Source organism: Rhinoderma darwinii, chromosome 10 (genome assembly GCF_050947455.1).
Source record: "Rhinoderma darwinii isolate aRhiDar2 chromosome 10, aRhiDar2.hap1, whole genome shotgun sequence".
NCBI lineage: Eukaryota > Metazoa > Chordata > Amphibia > Anura > Rhinodermatidae > Rhinoderma > Rhinoderma darwinii.
In genome coordinates, this window is record NC_134696.1 from 88,167,071 (window position 1) to 88,189,439 (window position 22,369).

At 41.0% G+C, this 22,369-nt stretch overlaps 1 long non-coding RNA gene across 1 annotated transcript; it reads right to left on the minus strand.

Annotated features, from left to right (window-relative positions):
- Positions 1 to 1,673: 1,673 nt before the first annotated feature.
- On the minus strand, positions 1,674 to 17,832 carry LOC142662174 (uncharacterized). The gene is made up of 3 exons (XR_012850879.1): positions 17,676 to 17,832; positions 16,737 to 16,894; positions 1,674 to 3,754 (listed from the first exon to the last, which is right to left on the minus strand). It is a non-coding gene; the product is annotated as an uncharacterized LOC142662174 (long non-coding RNA).
- Positions 17,833 to 22,369: the final 4,537 nt, after the last annotated feature.

The window sequence follows — 22,369 nt, forward strand, 5'->3', positions numbered from 1 at the left end:
CCTTGTGACATGTCATTGACATGTCAGAAGTTTTGATCGGTGGGGGTCTGAGCACTGAGACCCCCACCTATCACTAAAATGAAGCGGCAGAAGCGATCGGGTGAGCACTGAGCCGCTTCGTTTGTCATCGGCTTTTCTCGGACTATGACATGTCAGAAGTTATTTGAAAATTTAGTTACCCTTTAAGCTGTAAAACATTCATCGGAAATTGTATTGATCCTTGTGATGTTACGTTGTTGGATTTATGTTCTTTTAAGTTTTTTTGTTATTTCCAGAATTGTCATATTTGCCTGTTTTTTGGTGTCTCTGAAAAGGGCAATACTGCAAAGTAAGTTTTATTTTAAAGGAGTTTTCCCATCACAAACATTTATGGTATATCGCTATGATATGCCTAAGGGTATGTGCACACACACTAAATACGTCCGTAATTGACGGACGTATTTCGGCCGCAAGTACCGGACCGAACACAATGCAGGGAGCCGGGCTCCTAGCATCATACTTATGTACGATGCTAGGAGTCCCTGCCTCTCCGTGGAACTACTGTCCCGTACTGAAAACATGATTACAGTACGAGACAGTTGTCCTGCAGAGTGGCAGGGACTCCTAGCATCGTACATAACTATGATGCTAGGAGCCCGGCTACCTGCACTGAGTTCGGTCCGGTACTTGCGGCCGAAATACGTCCGTCAATTACGGACGTAATTAGTGTGTGTGCACATACCCTTAAATGTTTAATAGGTGAAGGTCCAGTTGCTGCTGGAATTCCCACTGATCGAGATGAAGGAGTCCCAAATCCCCCATTTCGATAACTTCCTGTAGAGTATAATGCAGAGTGCTGGAGTATACAAGACCACCTCTAGTCTGAAAATGAGGGATATAGAACCCCCGTCCTCTAGTACATTGGGCAGAAGAAGAAGTTGGACTCTTACGATCAAACTTTAATGTCAAATCCTATCGATATGCCATAAATGTTTGTGTTGAGAAAAACGTTATAATTCACCATAGATGTGTTTTTAACTTTTTTTTTTTTTTTTAAGTAAATATTATGTGAGCCAGGTTTTACATGCACATGAATACCAGTGTATGATTCGTCTTACTCTACCATGTATCACCAGATCGATACATATGGATCAGGAAGTAATTGCTCACATCTGCGTAGGAGGCTCTTTTCGGAGCCTCCATTGCAGATTCCACCAAAATGACGGACACCCCAGTGAAACATGGTTGACCTCATTAGTCAATGGGGTTTGTCGGACACTGCTTATATCCGTCATGCGACGGATCCGGCACTGCATCAAGGATTCCATTACAAACGAATGCCACGACGCAGATGTGTACAGGGCTTCCCTTGAGGTGAGGTGACACCTGTTGCTTTCATTCATCCATTCATTCATTCATTCATTCATTTAGCCCAGTTGCACACGACTGAGTGACACTAGGGTCGTTTTTCACAGCATCCGAGCGGCACCCAATCGTTTTCACGGACCCATTTACTTTAGCAGGGGAATCGGGCCCGACTCTCCGATCCGCGGAATGATAGGACATGTCCTATCTTTTAACGGATCATGGACGGGACTCGGGTGGCACACATGGTCGTATGCATTAGCCCTTAGTCAATTAAAAAACTCAAAAACAACTTGTGAAAATTATTTAAATACATTTATTAAGGGTTTTCATTGATAACTTTTATTTTTCATAGTCTGCATAAAGAAATAGAAACATTATAGTTCATTAAAAGCCTGTCCTATAGGAGAAACAAGAAGGTGGATGACTATAGACTCTAATAGAGTTACCCTTCAACGTGAATGGCCTTGGGCACCAGTTAATATGTAGGACCCCTTAAGAAAACAAAAAACTTAGAATCAGTAGGTCCATCTTGTCTTTTCATTGTATAGAGGCTTCATAGAGTTGGACTTAATAATTGACATTATACTGCTCTCAGAATTGATTGATCCACTGAACTTGATATAATAGATTTTCTACCATTAGATAATTTACATGTAATGCATTGTATATGTACCCTAAACGATAAGAATATTAGCAGTCACCGTGGATTATAATAACCATATTTATAATTTTTCCTATTACTTATATAGCGCCAACATATTCTGCTCTGCTGTACAGAGATCGTCATCACTCACATGGGTCTCAGACATACACTAGGGCCAGTTTCGTAGAAAGTCAAATAACCTATCAGTATGTATTTAGCGTGTGGGAGAAAGCAGAAGAACCTGGAGGAAGACCATGCATACACACAAACTTCATGCAGATGTTGTCTTTAGTCAGTGCTAACCATTGAGCCACCGTGCTACCAACTTAAAAGTCCAAGGCGACAGGCTGAGTACATTTACACAGATACGAAACTCCAAGGCGACTTCTAATATTTTTAATAATTTATAGGAGATGGCACATTAGTCCTTTTAATACACACCTAAGCTGCTGCACGACCTCTTTTTGAAGCAATTTGTGTCGTTTCCTGTTTATCATTGATTAAAGGGGTTCTCCACTTTGGACAATCCCTACTTGTTAGAAGACATTAAGTGGATAACAAAGTTTCTCCTTGCTGGGACCCCATAGATCAGCTGTAATCTATGGGTAAACCTGGCAGTAAGTGTTCAATGTCCCTGCAGTGCCACCACAGGGGAACAGAAGTATTACATAGTGCCCACCCATATCAATGGGTTGACTGTGTAATGCATGACAGAACAGGTCCCCCAGAGCAAGAGATGCTTTTTGTATCCGCTTTCCACTCTGGCCAAGAGATCAAGATCCTGAACATTGGACCCCCTCTATTAACTCAAAATTCCCTAATAGAGTGCATTTTTTCTAAACTAGACAACCCCTAAAAGGACAGAAATAAGCATCACCTATGTAGCGCTTGTGAAGGATGGTCTATTTGCTTATATTCTCTGTATTAAATTACATTATGAATTATCAAGCAGGATGCCGAATTACGAAGATATTTATTCTCCATTATTTTAATGACCTTTCCTCTACATTGTTCTGCTCAAGTCTCAAAGAAATTTGTTCTCTCTATGTGTTCATCGTTTGGCCTTCATGCATCCATGGCTAGCGGGTTGGCTGAATGCCCAGACATAAAGTGCAACTATTTGTCGTTATCGCAACAAACTCCCTCACGGGAAATAACATCTAACACCACTCTATTGTATGATTGTCTCCAGGTGTTACCTGATGTCAGCATTTTAATGAAGAATTATAATTATGTATTTGAAATATTCTTATGGTCTGTTATTGGCTGAATAAGAATTATTGTCACATTGCCTCTGATTGGTTAACCTCAAGCCTACACCCCTTTTGAATGATATTATTGTAATTGAGTTTGGCAATAAACCCCCAGAGGAGTATTTTGAGCATATCAGCAGCGTCTGTGTGTTATTTCCCCTCTCTCGATATACATCGGTATGAAATCTCCTGAATAGGATGCCGGATAAAGTTCCTGGCGTGAGTGTCTGTCGGAACACTCATCTAAATTTCAATCTAATATATTTTGAGCCATTGACTTCCACGACATGCTCATCTCTGTATAGTATCTATAGAGTATGATATTTATTCAAATATTATTTACACATATCAATCTAAAATTATCATTGACAAGTATTATATAAAAAATCTATTGAAACCTTGCTTATTATATCCAAACATGACGTTGTCTTCATGACACTTGCATTGCGCAGGCCTGTATTTGAGCTGAGCATTGAGATGATGCCGTAGACCACTGTGTTATGTCAGAATCCTAGATGTATAAAAGAAAGAAAACCTTGTTATTTCATTGTCATAGTTATGACATTACATGACAGCATTCATGTTCTGTTTTCAACAAAGTCGCAGGTTAGAAGATAACAGAAAAATCCAAAAGATAAACTGCAGTAACATATTTATACATAATTTGATTCTTGTCCTGCTTTAGGGCATCCTGGTACTGTGCTCGAAAGAACTTTAGCAAGTGACTTTACAGACACTTGCTAAGTATCTATGGTAATTACGAACTGTTTAGGCAGAACTGATTTCAGTGCAGGTCTGGAGTAAGGTTGGATGGGAAAAAAATATGGCAGGGGGGACCCTTTCCCATCTGGACTCCTGATGAAGACCCCAGAATGGTACTGAAAGGAGGTGCCCATCTTTCAATAAAGGAAGTCTTTAAGGACCTTTCTCAAATTTGGTTGCATCCAATCATGATATCTCTGTGCATCGCCTGTTGGCAGAGCAGCTTCTTTCTTCTTCTATTGGTTATAGCAACATATAGGAGAGATGGACATGTATGCGTGTAGATAGATAGATAGATAGATAGATAGATAGATAGATAGATAGATAGATAGATAGATAGATAGATAGATAGATAGATAGATAGATAGATAGATAGATAGAGTGACTGCCAGGTCTAGAAGGTGAATGGTGGGGTAGGAAGCTGAAGGCTTCTCCCTAAAATCATATCTGGATCGAAAAATAATAGGCCTGGCAAGGAGTATGGTTGGTGGTGGACTATTAAAGGAGTTATCTGGGGACCGAAAATTATTATCAGTGTAGTCACTGCAGTATGTGAGTACACTCGCTAATATACATTCCAGTCCACTGTCACTCTGATTATGAGATTTTAATAGATTTTCATAGCGCTGGCGGGGGATAGGAAGTCTAGTGGCACAGTCTTCCTTCATAACGACATGACTCTCCGTCATGTGACCGGCCCCGCTGTACTCTATGTACTGGCTGTACTACTGCTCTATGTAATCGATCTAGCAGTAGTACAGTGATTACATAGAGTACAGCGGGGCCGGTCACATGATGAAGAGTCGCGTCGTTATGAAGGAAGACTGTGCCACTAGACTTCTGGTCCCCCGCCAGCGCTATAAAAATCTATTAAAATCTCATAATCAGCGGGGGACCGGAATGTATATTAGCGAGTGTACTCACATACTGCAGTAAGTACACTGCTAATATTTTGTGGTCCCCACATAACCCCTTTAATTCCCAAAGTGTTGGACGCCCCAGGGCATGTGTCCTGTGTGCCCTCACTATACTCCAGCCCTGGTACAGTGTCTTGTGCAGCATAAGGCCATCTTCACCATAAAATCTGAAATTTACGGGGCTTCTGCTTTAGATATCACAGTCATGAAACCCTCTGCTGCCTTTCGGATAGGATTCTTTGAACTGCTCTATGAGTAACCAGTCTGGTATGATGTTTCATTCATAGGTGATCTTATAATACCCTGATCCATTGGCAACTACTGGGCTAATGAAGTGTCACGTGAAGGAGTTTCTTCATTTAGTGGTGGAGTGTTATAATAATCCTGTTGTACCTGTATTTAGATTATTTCACCTCCTACGTGAAGTGCTGATGTGCCGATAAATGGAAAACAGTGGCTGATTTTGAGTAGCTGTAGTGACTTAATTCCTTGTGAATTCATAAAACCACATACCGAGAATATGTTTCAGCCAAGATCTCGACATTTAGAATGAGCAACACATAATATTATTTGAACAATGGCCCCAAACACCCACACAGAGCAAGCTGAACGCTAGGAGTTTATTAAAGAGACATCATGTGACCAGTCTGTGTATATGATTATAACCCACTGTGCTCTACGAGAGTATTGATATCAAAATTACACAATAAGGCTTCATTAGTCAAAGACTCGCGTAAATTATGTAAGGCAGGATATCGAAACTTCAATATTTAAAGAACATTGGTTCCCAGAATATATTTAGCAATCATCATTCTTATATGGATAAAGCATCGGGGAGAATTTGTCTAAGAGAATCTTACTATGCGGAAGGAGGACCCCAAGAAAAAATGCTCAATGCATGTACAATGGCCAACAAGACGTACGCCCGTTAGCCCCATGCTCGCGCTCGGTCAGTACCAAACACCTCCCTAGCTCAATCGATTGCAGTCTGGAGACTGTGTAGTGTCAGTTCTCCTACAGATCTCGGTACAAATAGAAGAGGAAAGACTCACTTTCTTCGAAAAATTGTGCAATTCGGTTTACCAATTTTTATGTCCAGCCGCAATTTCTTATTTTAAGTGGGACTGCTTGGCAACTTCAGGACGTTAAAATTGTAAATTAAATCTGACTGCAGCAAGTCTTCCAATGATTTCTCTGTATTTTGATGAACATATTTTTCCCTCTACCTTCCAGGAAGCATTTCCAAAGCAAGATCCTACTCCCAATATATATTAAGAATCGTGTGTTTTTGGAAGTGTGTAGTTTGGCTTACACAAAACAACGCATTTTTTTGTCCTCTGACGGATAACAACAATGGAATGGCCTGACGCAGATGTGAACAGGGCCTTACAGTTCAGGGATGATGTACACAGTGATGTCACAATTCAGGAATAATGTACACAGTGATATCACAATACAGGGATAATGTACACTATTATGTCAGAGTGTAGAAATAATTCAGACAGTGATGTTACAGTTCAGGGATCATGTACACAGTGATGTCACAGTACTGGGATAAAGTATACAGTGATGTCAGAGCATAGAAATAATTAACACAATGATATTACAGTTTAGGGATCATCTACAAAGTGATGTCACAATACTGGGTAGTGGGATAATGTGCACAGTGATATCACAATATAGGGATAATATACCTAGTGATGTCACAATACTGGGATAATGTACACAGTAATATTACAATACAGGGATAATGTATATAGTGATGTTAGAGCCACAGCCTCCCCTTGCCATAGAAGGCCCTTCAGAGCCCAGCACACAAGGTCCAGGCATTGGTTGGCATCTGGACCTGTGTGCAGGGCCCTGAATAAAAAAGCAGCCGGTAGCAAGGAGAGGTAAGTAAATACTAAAAAAATATTAATTTTAGAGTCTGATTTAGGGCCTTGGGGTCTGATTTAGGGGTTTAAACTGGGGTCTGTTTAATTTTGGGGTCTGGTCTGAGGTCTGAATTAATTTAGGGATTTAGTCATGGGTCTGAATTAATTTTGCCCTCCGTTCTTGAGTGTGAATTAATTTTGAGGGGTCTGAATAGGATTTGGTCTGGTGTCTGAATAAATTTAGGGCTCTTGTCTGGGGTCTGAATCAATTTAAGGGTCTGGCCTGGGGAATTAATTTAGACTAACATTCACATGATGCTCAGGAGCGTCATTTAAAGGTTTGGTAGGTGGCCCAGCACTTTCTAGTTACACCCCTGGTCAGATCATAGAGATAATTCACACAGTGATATCCCAGTACAGGGATAATGTACACGATTATATCAGAGTGCAAGATTCTTCTACCCAGTGTAGTTACAGCATAGGAATTATACAGTGATGTCACAGCTCCAGTTTAATAAAAACAAAGTGATGTCACAGCAAAGAGATAACACAGTGATGTCACAGTGCCTACGGGGGGGGGGGGGGAAGCCTCTCTGCTACATAAGAAGAGATAGCAATATTACAAATGGCACATAGTAGGTGGGTTAATTATTCCAGTTACCGATTTTGCATTGGGGCACAAAGATAATGAACACAGTGATGTCACAGTACAGGGACAATGGACACAATGATACATTAGCACAGGAATAACACATAGAAAAATGTCACCACTAACTGCACCATACCTCTGTGGAGAAGGACCCGTTAGTTGTTGTGGCCCATAGCAGCGTCTATTACTACTACCCCAGTAGTTATGCTAATGCAAAGATCTATATCATGGTTTGATTAGCCCGTCATTTACCTATACTGCAGGAATTGGTGAAGGACCTAAGCTACCATTATATGCAGAGTTAAATAGGTTCTATGAGATTAGAAAAAAAAAAATCTGTTTTTGTTCCAGAAACAGCACCACTCTTGTCCACGGGCAGTGTCTGGTACTGCAGCTCAGCCCTATTCAAGTAAATAGAGCTAAGCTGCAACACTAGATGTAGCCCATTGCCAGGTGTGGCGCTGTTTCTTGAAAAGAAGCACACTTTTATTTTCTAATCTCATACAACTCCTTAAATAAAAAAGAATGACCGTAATTTTAAATATAACCGAACAACAAGTGTTTCTATTACACAGACGGCTGTCATTTAAGATGAATGAAATATGCAATAAACTCAGTTATATTGTGCAGTAATGAAGAAGTGAGCCCGCCATTTTCCAAACAAACCAAAGAAAAGCAAAATGCATGAAACCACATGGTAAATTTATTAAAGTAAATTTATTAAATCAGTTGCTATTCTTGCAGCTCTAATCTCTAATGCTCTGAAGAGCTCCATTTAATAAATGGTTCTTCCTACAGGTCGAAATGCCCTTGTTTTCAGTGTGTGTTCCTGGCAATATATCTACGACTACAATATCCCTTCACTTCGGTATAATGTACCCTTGTCATTCTGAAACTCACATAAATTAAAGCAACTATAAATCAATGGTGGTACTTAAGATGCACAATAGTGGACGTTGTACCCAATGATGGAAAACTATAGTTGGGGATCCAAATTGGACTGTTTGGCTTAAAACTTCTTATTTTGCTCTATAGATGGGGGCACATTTATCTGGTGATCTGTAACCCATTACAATCTACTATTGGTTTGACAGCGCCATCCACGTACCATATAGACATTCAGTAGGTTGACTACTTTGTCAAGGGCAATGTTAGCTTCTAGTAGATCTCTGCTTGGAATCATTAAAGGGTAACTAAACGTTCAACTAACTTCTGACATGTCATAGTGACATGTCAGAAGTTTTGGTGGGGGTTCGAGCACTGAGACCCCCACCGATCGCTAAAATGAAGAGGCAGAAGTGCTTGTGTGAGCGCTCTGCCGCTTTGTTTCTGTTCGACTTTTTCCGGAATCCACTGTATCAGAGTACGGGCTCAATTGAAAGTCTATGAGCCCGTACTCCGATACATCGGCTTTCCGGAAAAAGCCAAACAGAAACTAAGCGGCTCAGCACTGACCCGAGCAGTTCTGCAGCTTCGCTTTAGCGATTGCAGGGGGTCTCAGTGCTCCAACCACCATCTTATGTTTTGAAGGGTAACTAAACGTTCAACAAAGTTCTGACATCTCATAGTAACATGTCATAAGTTTTGATTGGTGGGGGTCTGAAAACGAAGACCCCCACCAATTGCTAGAACGAAGTAGCAGAAGTGCGTTTCTGTTCGGCTTTTTCTGGAAAGCCGATGTAGCGGTGTACGGGCTCATAGATTTTCTATTGAGTCCATACATCGATACATTGATTTCCGGAAAAAGCCGAACAGAAACTAAGCGGCTCGGCGCTGACACAAGCACTTCTGCAGCTTCACTTTAGCGATTGGTGGGGGTCTCAGTGCTCGGACCCCCACCAATCAAAACTTATAACATGTCACTATGACATGTCAGAACTTTGTTGAACGTTTAGTTACCCTTTAATATCATATCGCAAAACCTTATGGACCTTAGATCATGTACTCATAGACTTAAAAAAATTATGACCATTATATCATTTTTATAGGTACACAATTCTATGCAGATTTTTTATTATATGTTTATAGTGCTTGGAGCATTGTTTGTCTAAAGCAGAGTTCAAAGTCCACCCGTATAAACAGGTATCCTGACGTTTAACCCCTTAGATGTTGCAATCAAGAGCGATCACAGAATCTAGGTGGTTTCGGAGGGAGGGGGCTACCTCTGTCACCCCATCAGCAGCCCCGCAAAGTGATCGCAGGGTTCCAATGGTTTACCTCGTTTCCTAACAAAGGCCCTGAGGTCTGCCAATAGTGAATGCCAATTGGGTCCTGCCAGAGGCTGGGCCTAACAGAATGGCTGTCAGTTTTGCACTGACAGGCATAATACACTGCAATACAGAAGTATTTTAGTCTATTATAAATGTGATTAAACATTTGCATAGTGAAGTCCCATATGCTTTACTATAAAAAAAAATCTACACATATATGGTATTTCCGCATTCGTAATGGCCTGAACTATAAATCTATTATGTTAATTAGGTCATAAGGTAGCAATAAAAACGTCAAGTCGTCCTGCAAAAAAATAAGCCCTCATACAGCTACGTTGTCAAAAAATAAAATATTATGGCTCTTAGAATATGACGACTTTTTAAAAAAGTCGTAATACAAAAAAAACCGATATAAATTTGATATCGCTGCAATCATAATGACCCACAGAATAAAGTTATTTAGTTCATTGTACCACACACTAAATGGCATAAATTTGAGATGCAAAAACGAATGGCAGAATTGCCCCCCCAAAACAATTATAAATGTAAATCAATAAATTAAATGTACCCGAAAATGGTGCCATTAAATAAATACAACTCGTCCTGCAAAAACCAAGCCCTCTATCTATGTATGTAAAAATAAAAAAGTTATTTGAAATGCGATAATGAAAAAATCACTTAGTCATTAAGGCCCAAAATAGGCTGCTCACTAAAGGGTTAGTGTACAGGGTGGGCCACGAAAAAAAGACCCACGTTTCCCTTGTGTGGTTTGTACAGGATAAGGATTATAGATCTCATTCATCAGCACTGTCTTACAGTAAAGTTGTCTTTGTTGCCCACAGCAACCAATCAGAGCTCAGCTTTCATTTTACCACACCAGTTTAAGACAAAACTGAGGCCCATCGTATCCTTCTCTGACAGTTGCGTGGTACTCTTTGCTGAGGGCAGTAGTGTTGTGCGTGAGTTTGCTCAACATGCCGTATTCGATTCAACAAGGAATTGTGATAGTGGAGGCCTATGTACGCACAGGCTCGTTCAAAAAAACACAGGACTGGTCAATTTCGAACCCTCCCGTTCCAGCAAAAAGCAGTACATGGTTTGGTGTGGAAGTGGCAGAACACAGAATCTGTGGGCGATACCTGAAAAATAAACAGACAACCACGGGTTTGGACACCCGTCGTTATTGCAGACCTCCAGGAGGGGATTATGAGAAGCCAGAGGAAATCGACACAAAAATTATCTCAGCAGAAGACTATGTCGAGATGTACTGAAACATGCGCTCCACCTGTAGCCATACATGTCAGTTGTGCGGTGCCATAGACAGTGAATGGAGTGGCAGTGCGCGTGCGCGACCCGCCACACCGTTCATTCGGAGGAACGGGACACCCATTCGCATGATTGGTACTAGCGGTCCGACCCGCACCGATCATCATGTTATAACCTATCCTGTGGTTAAGTGATGACATTTAATCTTAGGACAACCGCTTTAAAGGAAGGGCATAAATAGAAGCGTGTGGTGTATTACAATTGGCTACTGGATATGATCGTAGTCGGCCATTTGGACCCGTTGTATTACATTATGTCTGATGAAGCGTGGTTCCATCTAACAGGGTGTTTTGATTTGCAGAACAGTAGGTAGTGAAACACCGAAAATGCACACGAGCTGCACCAACAGTCACTTCATGATCCAAAAATCGGCGTTTGGTGTGCGGTTATGTGTACATGGATTGTGGGCCTAATATTTTTTTAAGAAAATTTGAACACAGCCGTGTACAAGGACATATTCAAGCAATTCTATGCACAGTTAACTGATCACGAGCTTGAGTATTGTTTCATTCAACAAGACAGGGCAACTTGCCATACGTCGCAGGGGTCCCTGTGCCAGGTTCATGCGACATTCGCAGAAGAATTTACGGTGAGCAAAGGGTTGTGGACTTCACAGTCACCAGACCTCGTGGTGTGCGACTTTTATCTGTAGGGTTACCTCAAGGGTAGGGTTCATGACACTAAACGCCAGACAGTGCCCAAACTAAAATGGAAAATTGAAATTCATGTACTCCAGCCCAGTACATATCGATTTAAATGACACACGGGTGCATAAAGGGAAGAGGGTTCACAGTCAAAATGAAGCTCCACATGCACAGCTTTACCAACCATGTGGGGTGCACCAAACGTTATCTAGGCCCTTCCATCAGCATGTACCCTATAACTCCCTACCATGTTGTACAGGGTCCGTCAGGTGCTTCATTCACAATGCTATTCACCCCAAGAAGCATTACTTCCTTATGTTACATACAGCAACTTATTGGTATGCTACTTTTTTCTGCCGGATTCATTCGGAACCTGACAGAAAAAAACCTCCTATGAAGCCTTATGCACCTCTATGGGTGCCCTATTATGGGCCGTAAAATAGCTATGTGCATGGGGCCAAAATCTATGAGAACCCTGACATATTTATGGTTATATGTGATTTTAACACCGGAAAATGTAAGTATCACTCCAGTTATCCCTAATCTCCCATCCTTTGACAAGTCATTCTTAGGGTATGTGCACACACACTAATTACGTCCGTAATTTACGGACGTATTTCGGCCGCAAGTAGTGGACCGAACTCAGTGCAGGGAGCCGGGCTCCTAGCATCATACATATGTACGATGCTAGGAGTCCCTGCCTCTCCGTGGAACTACTGTCCTGTACTGAAAACATGATTACAGTACGAGACAGTTGTCCTGCAGAGCGGCAGGGACTCCTAGCATCGTATATAACTATGATGCTAGGAGCCTGGCTCCCTGCAGTGTGTTCGGTCCGGTACTTGCGGCCGAAATACGTCCGTCAATTACGGACGTAATTAGTGTGTGTGCACATACCCTTATAAGTCAGGGTACTCAAAATAGAGAATTTCTTCAGCACTTTCTGTATCTGCAGAATTGACATGGTGGAAATAAGGCGGTCACTGGCAAATTTAATTCCATAACTAACAAAACAATGGTCTTATAGGGTAGAAAAAAATAATAATTCCACAGAAATACAACCTCACTGCCAATGACATTTTGACATTCTGTCCATGTGTAATATAATAATATACATTCCGTCCATGTGTAGTATATAGACGGCTCAGGTTCATCAGAACAAGAGCTAATATGGCTAAAAGTGGGGGTGCCGAGAAGGGACCTCTCTCTATGATGTCCATATGCCTTAATAGGGGCGCATTAAAAACGGTTATCTAAACTAACCCTTTTAAACTAACTCAAAAGACGGCGCATAAAAAAGACGCCCGTGTCAAAGAAGTGCCTGTCACTTCTTGGGACGTAATTGGAGCCGTTTTCCATTGACTCTATAGAAAAACAGCTCCAATTACGTCCGTAATGGACGCAGCGAAAAACGCCTGCAAATGCCATTACGTCTGAAATTCAGGAGCTGTTTTCTCCTGAAAACAGCTCCGTAATTTCAGGCGTATCGAACGTGTACGTGTGAACATACCCTAAGGCTGTGTTCACATCACCTATTTTCAGACGTAATGGAGGCGTTTTACGCCTCGAATTACGTCTGAAAAAACGGCTCCAATACGTCGGCAAACATCTGCCCATTACTTTCAATGGGCTTTACGATGTTCTGTGCAGACGAGCTGTCATTTTACGCATCGCTGTCAAAAGACGGCTCGTAAAATTACAGCCTCGTCAAAAGAAGTGCAGGACACTTCTTGGGACGTTTTTGGAGCCATTTTCTCATAGACTCCAATGAAAACAGCTCCAAAAACGGCCGTAAAAAAACGCTGCGAAAAAGGCTGCGAAAAGTGAGAGTTGCCCAAAAAATGTCTGAAAATCAGGGGCTGTTTTCCCTTGAAAACAGGTCCGTATTTTCAGACGTTTTTTGTTAAGCGTGTGAGCATACCCTTAAAGTCACAATCACCGGCACTGGGGTCAATGTTGTCCATGGGGCGCAGGTATCTGAACTGCAAATACATTTGTTTTATGATCACAAGTTACCGCTTCTGATTCGTGAATGCAAAAATCAATAGTTAGACTGAAAGGGCCCTTAGAAATGCATTTTTGTCTCAGCCCATGACTTGTAAAGTCCTATAGTTGTTGTATAAACCGCTGGAGATTAAATTGGTTTCCCAACCCACATAAACATTGATCGTGAGGAGTGGACGTGTGTGCAGCAAAAAGAAGGTTACTAGGTTACTAAGAGTGATGGTTGGTAGGTCAATATACAGATGTTGCAGAGCTGAGTTAGTCATTGTTAGTCATTTGGCACTATGTGTTATCAGTGGTGTTATATACATCTGCAGGAAAGATCAAGGTTGTGTATGAAATGGCAGAACTCGGTGAAACAACATATGGGCCATATAGTCCTATGCCGTATATGCCAACTACAACAGGTTTATGAAGAAGAGTGAAACCAATGATAATGGATTAATCCAGTAAAACCTGTGACCTTGACTGTGGTATGAATGTTATGCCAGAAGCGCTGTTTGATATGCCATTGACGTGGCACCAGTGAGCAGAAGGGCATTAATAACAAGGACCTGATCGTAATAAAAAGCAGCGCCTCTTGTGGAATATATATGGAATTACCTTGTATAGGCTGCTGACAGTACTGTAGGTACCTCTCCATTCACTAAAACCAAGAGCTACATCCAAGTTTACATACTACAATACAATAGACCTAAATGTCACATTCATCCAGGTCTATTGGTATAGTATGTAAGCATGCCTATAGGGGGCGCTGTATCTATGGGTATTCTAGACAAAGATCACCACCCTTAGGGCATGCCCACACGTGGCGGATTTCCTCCGCAACTGTCCGCATCAATGCCGCACAGAATCTGCGTTGCAGATTCTGCGGCGGATCTGCCCAAAATGTGCAGTAAATTGATGCGGACTAGCTGCTGCGGACTGCGGTAAAAGTGCTTCCCTTCTCTCTATCAGTGCAGGATAGAGAGAAGGGCCAGCACTTTCCCTAGTGAAAGTAAACGAATTTCATACTTACCGGCCGTTGTCTTGGTGACGCGTCCCTCTTTCGGCATCCAGCCCGACCTCCCTGGATGACGCGGCAGTCCATGTGACCGATGCAGCCTGTGATTGGCTGCAGCCGTCACTTAGACTGAAACGTCATCCTGGGAAGCCGGACTGGAGACAGAAGCAGGGAGTTCTCGGTAAGTATGAACTTCTATTTTTTTGACAGGTTGCTGTATATTGGGATCGGTAGTCACTGTCCAGGGTGCAGAAACAGTTACTGCCGATCGCTTAACTCTTTCAGCACCCTGGACAGTGACTATTTACTGACGTCGCCTAGCAACGCTCCCGTAATTACGGGAGCCCCATTGACTTCCTCAGTCTGGCTGTAGACCTAGAAATACATAGGTCCAGCCAGAATGAAGAAATGTCATGTCAAAAAAGCAAGACGCATCCGCAGCACACATAACATGTGCATGACATCTGCGGACTTCATTGCGGAATTTAGAATCTCCATTGAACTCAATGGAGAAATTCCGCCATGAGTCCGCAACCAGTCCGCCACAACTCCGCAACAGCCACTGCATGCTGCGGACACCAAATTCCGCACCGCAGCCTATGCTCCGCAGCGGAATTTTCCGCATCGTCTAAACGAACCCTACTAAATAGAAGTGGAAGTCAATGGAGAAACGGCTCCGCTGCGGATTAACGCTGCGGAGTGTCCGCAGCGGAATTCAAGAGGAATTCCGCCACGTGTGGCTTTGCCCTTACACCAGGGTCGCTATTGATACTAGCGATCAGGATATGATTCCCTAAAGACATGAACAGCAATGCCAACCACAGGACAAATATAATATAATCAGCATGGTAGAAAAGTGGCATCAAAAGTTGGTAAATAAGTCATGCTTGGCGATACTCTGTAGACCCGCGACACATTCATGTGCTGAGACAACATATTTCTCAGACCATTTACGCCAGAAGACTGACATAAAGACATTGATAGACCTGTCCCATTTGGGCCTTATTTCCTAAGTAGAAAATTGGCCTTGTTGCCCATTAGAACCAATCACAGTGCAGCTTTCATTTGCTCAGAACATAAAAACTGAGCTCTGATTGGTTGCTATGGGCAATAAGGTCAATGTGCACGATTATTGCAGTAATTTGCCATTGATCTCAATATGATATCACGTGTGATGTATACCTATGGGGGGGGGGGTCACATTTAATCACCTGTATACATAACTTTGATGCCACTGTGGCAAAAAATCCAACAATGTTGTTTTGGGGTTTTTTTTGCAAAAATTGCAAAATGAATACATTCCCCTCCTCCACTTGGAATAACCAAAAAAAAAGTTATTCAAACCGTATACTTTGGCGTGTTAGAGCATCGCGAGCACTATGACCTATTCAAGGACAATTGTATCTAAAATGTTACCCGATTTATGGGCACCATTAACCATAACCCTCATCATTCAATACAGACCTTCTAATGGGCCACAAGACAAAAAGGGACACAGGTCTGGATCACACCCACGCTTTTTAAGGAAAATACAAAGTTTTTCTCCAGCTCACCCGTTTTGGCGTTTTGATCCCAGATTGTGCACGGATCCTGTGCGTGGCAATTTTTGGCGTTGTTTTTTTAGGCCAGGATCAAACATGCAGTTTTGACGCAGTTTTTGGGTTCAAAAGGAAGGAGACGTATCAGACTTTTCTTTATATATTTCCGTTCTTTTGGTTTTGGCTTAAAAGACTGAGCCAAATAATGCCACAAAAACTGCGCCAAAAGCTGTGTGTGTGATCCTGGCCTTAACCAAACATAGGAGTGGACACAAGAGAAAAGAGATGCATCAGTCTTACTTTTGTACCTTTTCTTCTTTTTGCATCTACTTCTGGCTTTGGCTTAAAAAAACTGATCCAAAAACTGCATGTGTGATCCTGGCCTAAAGCTAATGAGTATTTGTACCATTACAATCTAATATCTCCCTTTTAACCCCTTTAGATTGTGAGCTCTTTGTCTTGCTATAGAAACGGCGTATCATTGATTTTATTATTTTGATAACTTGGCATAGATTCATAATTAATAAAAATATTACTACCTAAACTTCATAGTTCCACATACATACCCAGCATGGAGATCTGTCACCCCCTCACAGGGACCCATCCTGAAGACTGTTCCACATTAACTCTTTACCTTCTGAAGTGTTGTAGGGAACCTCCCTGCAGTAACGTCCCCATGCCCGCTTCACTCCAGCCGGTTCCCATTTCCAGATCCCACACAGGTCTGAGGATAAACAATATAATTTTATACAGTTCATGTTAATAAACCGGATACAGGTAGAAAGCACTGATTGTATTAGGCTAAACCCTCGTCTTGAGTCAGCACCAGCATTTCTGATATAATAGCTAGGTCATAATAACATACAATCTGGCGAACGTTCCCTGACCCCTGGAGCTTGCAATCGAAGTAACTGTTTCCATATTATACGAGGGCTCCATATAAACCTACCAATGAGTCTTGTAAGCTTCCCTTACATGTTCTTCTGGGGTCTTAAAAAAATTGAATATCACTAAATATAGTAAAAAGCAGCAACCCTATAATAAAGACTATACAAGAGCTCCTATAATAATCAGCGAAATAGCGTCTGCGTGTGATCAGCACCTCAAAGGAGGCGTCCAATATCTAAATACCAACTCTAAATACGGGGTCCCCAGTACATTTAGAGGCGTCCAACACATTGCAGCTATGTGGTTTTTAATAGGATCTTGCCACAACGCTACAGCATTCCCTTAAGGTGGTTCCTGCGCTAGATTCACTGCTGTACAATGTATTCCAGGTTATCACTACAGCCCTAATACTATTATTCACAATGTACCCCAAGCTGAAGGTCAGGGGGAACAATCAGTGCCCCCATCTTGCTTTTCTGCATTACCCAAGAAGCAACGCTTCAAGATTGCTTGCAGAAACGGCTACAGGTGCATCATGCTGGAGTCTATACACCGCTGCTATGTGCTGCTGGCGTGCAATCCTCTCGTCCGTGGACAATCCTTAAATCAATTCCTACCTCAACCCTCATCAGGTTAGGAATGTAGAATTTAAGAAAAGGTTGAAGATTGATAATCCACCTTAACGAGGCGATGATGTCATAACACAGTCTGCAGTAGACTGGGCACAACCCCATTCTGCATCTTGCAAGCTGGGGAGAGATACACACACAGGCTCAAACCATTCTCCTTTTTTTTTTTTTTTTTTTTTTTTTTTTTTTTTTTGAAACCTCCCATTCTTTTTGACACGGCGGTACCAGCAGGCCAGGCAAGGCAACAATATTAATCCTTTCTGCAATCGAGATGATGATTCCTTTTCCTCTATAGAATTCCTATATTTTTTTTTTTTTTCAATTTCCATTCACAAAGCCTGTGCTGGAGGCAACGTTGGATGCTAATCTTTGCTACATCTTGTAGGTAACCATAAAAGACTGCTCAGTATATTTTACAGGTTGCCTAGAAGAATGTCATATTTTTATAAGGTGCAACTTAAGCAAAGGACCTGTTTGATAGAGATGTAAGTGTCCATTTCCAAGTAAGTACTGCATGTCGGCTATTTCTACCTCAAGAGGGGATGGATGTTGGGGGAAATTGTGCAGTAAACAATGTGAATGGGGCTGGGGAGTTCTGCTGGGGGTTATTGTTTACGATTTATGGGTCAAATGCCCTTTATATACAAACCCTATAGGCAGCCGTTATATAGAATTATCCATTGACTTGATAGTTAATCCCCCCCAGAGTTGTTGAAGCTCAAGCTACTTGTGGATAAGGATGAGTATACAGCTATAGGGATGAGTATACAGCTATAAGGATGAGTATACAGCTATAGGGATAGGGATACAGCTATAGGGATGAGTCTAAAGGTATAAGGATGAGTATACAGCTATAAGGATGAGTATATAGCTATAGGGATGAGTGTACAGCTTAAGGGATGAGTCCACAGCTATGAGGATGAGTATACAGTTATAGGGATGAGTCTACAGCTATAGGGAACAGTATACAGCTATAGGGATAAGTCTACAGCTATAGGTATGTGTATACAGCTATAGGGATGAGTATACAGCTATAGGGATGAGTCTACAGCTATAAGGATGAGTATACATCTATAAGGATGGGTATACAGCTATAAGGATGAGTCTACAGCTATAGGGATGAGTCTACAGCTATAGGGATGAGTCTACAGCTATAGGGATGAGTCTACAGCTATAGGGATGAGTCTACAGCTATAAGGATGAATCTACAGCTATAGGGATGAGTATACAGCTATAGGATGCACCTGCTGCTGCTAGGTCTCACATACAGTGCATTGATAATAGGCTGGAGGACATTCTGTCCCTTTAACTATTAAATCGGTCAATGCAGCACAAGGAAAAGGGGGGCACTCACTATTAACCTTTTGTTGACCATGCGCGATCAGGCCATTTAAAGCACATACACTATGACCCATTGCCCTTGCAGGAAACCTGTTTTGTGCATGGTAAAGGGGGCTCTGAACGTCTGTATATAGAATAGGTAGGGATTGGAGGAGCAGCAGGGTCCAGGGCTACTTTTGTATTCCAGTAACGTATTGGATGAGGCAGCTCTATCGATTTAACACAGTCTTGTTATGTTATGTGGCATTGTGCAAAATTTAGACCGTCTTAAAATATCCTAGGACAGGAGACGGCTGGGTGACTTTCCACAGGCCTATAGGGCAGGAGCTTTATTATTTGCTCTGTGCGTCCAATGCAGTAGATGGTGGAATGTCTTAAACTTGCCAAAAGTTTTGCATGTCTAAATTCCCTTAATCATTGGATAGCTGTATGGTAAGATGGAAAACTGCAAACACCATGATGGGCATTGGAGAAGAGGATGCAGGTGTCAGGTCTGGTGGCTTATGGGGGCGGGGGGGGGGGGGGGGGCATAAAAATACTAGAAGTAAAGCAGTGATCTGACACCATAAAGCAGCTACACACAGTCCATAGAAAAATGTAGACGCCATAGGATCTTATTGTTTTGTAGCCAATAATCATCTTAATATAAATATATACAACAACAAGGCCATTGGTGATTTGTTGGAAGGAGCTGGGGGTGTCTAATAATACTACTGCAGAGTAGAAAAATAATACATACAACCAGCGAGCGTATGGATAACTTAGTAATCATTCAATTGTCTCTTCATACACATAGCTCATAGATGATGATGATAGATAGATAGATAGATAGATAGATAGATAGATAGATAGATAGATAGATAGATAGATAGATAGATAGATAGATAGATAGATAGATAGATAGATAGATAGATAGATAGATAGATATGAGATAGATAGATAGATAGATAGATAGATGATAGATAGATAGATAGATAGATAGATAGATAGATAGATAGATAGATAGATAGATAGATAGATAGATAGATAGATAGATAGATAGATAGATAGATAGATAGATAGATAGATAGAGATAGATGATAGATAGATAGATAGATAGATAGATAGATAGATAGATAGATAGATAGATAGATAGATAGATAGATAGATAGATAGATAGATAGATAGATAGATAGATAGATAGATAGATAGATAGATAGATAGATAGATAGATAGATAGGAGATAGATAGATATGAGATAGATAGATATGAGATAGATAGATAGATAGATAGATAGATAGATAGATAGATAGATAGATAGATAGATAGATAGATAGATAGATAGATAGATAGATAGATAGATAGATAGTAGATAGAAAAATGATAGATAGATAGATAGATAGATAGATAGATAGATAGATAGATAGATAGATAGATAGATGATAGATAGATAGATAGATAGATAGATAGATAGATAGATAGATAGATAGATAGATAGATAGATAGATAGATTTACAGAGATATTGCAGTTTTCAGGCATTTAAGACCCAAGTCAAGACTAATGACTAATCGATTTTTTTCTCAGCCCCCCCCCCCCCTTCTTATTCCATTGTGATGAGTCTGCTTCGGATCACAGAGCTGCACATACAGACAATCATGGACAGTGTGGGGTAGAGAAGATGCAGCCTCCATGTCTGATCATTCAGCTATCTTCCCGGGGACAGTGTCTTGTCTGCATCCCTTATACCATCCTCCTCTCCCTCACTACAGAGCCATTTCTCTTTCTCCGTTTCCTTACCGCAGTGACTGCACTCAGAGTACAGGACAGCTAACTAGACATCACCCCATCCCCCAATCCCCTACAGGAGCTAGTCTTGTGGAAAGGGTACCAGAGATGCAGAACAAAGCTTTGCAGGATTCAGGTACCCTGTAATATTCAGGATGCCACACAATAGTGCTAATCTTATCAAGCAGCTATATCACAGGGTATCAGCTGCATCCATATCAAAATATCTGTGCTGGCAATACAAAGGCAATATTCTGCAGAGATAGTAAAGGGCGAATCATTCACTGAGAAGCTGAGCAAGGACAAGTGTGGGGATTGTTTCTCTGCAGGCTCCTCTCTGTGTAACCTACAGATCCCCTTGAGGTCCCGATGCTGCAAAAGCATCAAGTTAATCAGAAATACAGTACAGAGGAGGTGATGTGCCTGGAGGGAGAATGAATGCAAATCATTGCATTGCAAATGCAATCTATCTATCTATCTATCTATCTATCTATCTATCTATCTATCTATCTATCTATCTATCTATCTATCTATCTATCTATCTATCTATCTATCTATCTATAAGCCTACATATATTTATATTAAGACTAATAAGCTGCATCTACATTTAGACTATATATAGTTTTTTCAAGATAATACATTCTTATAATACATAGCCAAGACAATCCTAGATAGGCTGTTATTAAATATAGATCAATATTATGTCTGTATAATAGATAGATAAATAAATAGAAGATAGATAGATAGATAGAAACATTGATACATATTAGATAGATAGATAGATAGATAGATAGATAGATAGATAGATAGATAGATAGATAGATAGATAGATAGATAGATAGATAGATAGATAGATAGATAGATAGATAGATAGATAGATAGATAGATAGATAGATAGATAGATAGATAGATATAGAAAGAAACATTGATACATAATAGAAGGATAGATAGATGGATGGATGGATGGATGGATAGATAGATAGATAGATAGATAGATAGATAGATAGATAGATAGATAGATAGATAGATAGATAGATAGATAGATAGATAGATAGATAGATAGATAGCCTGTGCTCCTTGTATAATCTTACTGAAGACAATATGTATATAAAGTACAGTATAAACACCAAACAGCCAGTTAGCTCCTTGACTAGAACAGCATATACTATAATAGGTTTCCCTTGCATCAGCAGAAATGACACATACACCGCAGCTGCGTGAAGCAGCCACAGTCCAGCAGCACATGATATACAGGAGCTTGTCCTGGAAACCATGTAATTATAGTGGAGAGCCACAGGATCGCTTACCTTATTAGTGTTCAGCATATTGATCAAGCAAGAAAATGCCCACTCAGCCTTTACTACCTGACTGCACAGCCCCAGAGCTGCCCCATTAGATGTCCTAATATGTGGAACTGCGGCTCATAACACTCAGCTCCACTATACACCCTAGATAAGGAGGGATCACAAATTACCATCCCATTAAACATCAAATCACAGCAATAGAAGCAATTAACCCTAAAAACTCATCTAAATATAGTATTATCATATTGATTGATCATGCACCAAACTTTGAT